This window comes from Cyprinodon variegatus, unplaced genomic scaffold, assembly GCF_000732505.1.
Source record: "Cyprinodon variegatus isolate N-32 unplaced genomic scaffold, C_variegatus-1.0 Scaffold30, whole genome shotgun sequence".
Taxonomy (NCBI): domain Eukaryota; kingdom Metazoa; phylum Chordata; class Actinopteri; order Cyprinodontiformes; family Cyprinodontidae; genus Cyprinodon; species Cyprinodon variegatus.
In genome coordinates this window covers 999836-1001677 of record NW_015150483.1, presented here as the reverse complement: position 1 = coordinate 1001677, position 1842 = coordinate 999836, and positions in this window count along the sequence as shown.

The window sequence follows — 1842 nt, the reverse complement described above, 5'->3', positions numbered from 1 at the left end:
ATCTATCTATCTATCTATCTATCTATCTATCTATCTATCTATCTATCTATCTATCTATCTATCTATCTTACTTCAAAAACTGATAAGTTAGAAAACTACTTTTTGTTTCAATTATAAGAGGATTTTTCAAAATGTGAACTATTCAATAGAGTTAAATACTAGTTTAAAAACATTATATGAATTTGAGGCCCATGGTGGCTTCAGAGATTTGCAGTAAACTGATCATTTGCCCGGCCACCTAAAGTGGTGCATGCTGTTGTTCTGCTCTTCATTGAAGAGTGGTGAGAGACAAACTAAAACCCTGTTTGAAGTCTGGTGATTGTTTGCTGCTTTATATCAGTAATAGGTTAACTTCATGCATTATTTGTAATCAATTCTTGGACTAGTGATGCAAAGAGAACAAAATGCAGCCTTTTGCTGTAGTGCATTGCATGCCAAATCATATGAAGTTGAGTAAAGGTAATTCATTGCACCAAATGAAGAATTGATAAAGAGAAAGCTAACATGGTGCATTAGAAATAAACCTTCCATAACAGAGATCTTCTATATTATTCCTTTTGTTTCCCTGGAGTCGGCCCTGTTGGCTCTGACATCCTGACAGTCTCAGACAGTTAGACTTTCTGATGCAGCCATACAGACAGTCTGTCCCCGATAAGAATGGCGGAGCTGAGGAGCCACTGAGGTCAGCAGTTTGCAGATGGAGTTTTCCTGGCCATCACTGGATCTGTGGAATTTCTCTTCTCCTCGCCATCTCTCACAGGACCGGCCTGCAGCCCTGCCTATCGTGCATGGCCTGCACAGTCGGCACGCCACCCTGCCCTGAGCAAACAGCTGCCTGGAGGTTCCGTTGTGACCCTTAATCACCCTCAGACACAGAGCAGTGGCTAAACTCTTTAGGGCTCTGGCCAAACAGGGCATGGGCTCCAAAAAGAAGCAATATTTGGCCAAGAGAATGAATGAAATCAGGTTAAATCTAGTCTAATATGATTGTATGTTCAAAAACATTGCAAAGGACTCTAACAGTTAGCCAAAAAAATATTATTTGAAAGGAACACTCCATTCAATTCACCACCAAACCACCTGCATGCTCCTTAGATAAACATCCTGAGTTATTTCTGAATGACTTGAAATTTATCAAGATTTAGTGTGTGGGCATAGCTAAAAGGTAAAAGTTACTACAGTAAATGTGCATGCAGCTGTGTATCCGGAGTTCAAAAGCAAATCTGCCTTTAAAGTGATTATAAAAAAACATTGACAGGAATTTCTGTGTTTTTAAGTGTGGAGTGTTTTTCATGGATGGCAAACAGCTCAATTTAAAAGAGCCAGAAAGGAAGCAGTGTTCGAAATAATTACCCATATTTATTATTTATACCCTTCCAGGTGCCAGCTACTTAACAGCGTGCCATGCCTAAACCCGGAGACAAAGTGCAAATAAACTGAGACGTTCCCAGGAGGCTGAATTGGAGTTACTGCCAGACGAAGAAATGTTTTCCCAATCAGTCACCCGCTGCAGCTCAACACAACAAATACACAGAGACAGCCTGCTGGGGTGATGCAGTGCTTCTTATTTTCCTGTTTTTTCCAGACCTGAGCATGCAAAGTGGAATCATTGAATGTGTTTTTTTCAGAAGAGTAAGCCAATGAACCAGCAGACATTAAAATACTTAAATGTTGTAATGTGATGTTTTTATTAACAGGAATATCTGAGATTCAGACATGATTTTTAATGGAACCCCAGTGTATAAACAGAGGTCAAGAAAAAAACTGAGAGAAACTAAATAATATTGTGTAATTCAGCTCAGTCCCACAGTGGAAAAGAACACCACAGTTAACATTTCCCAA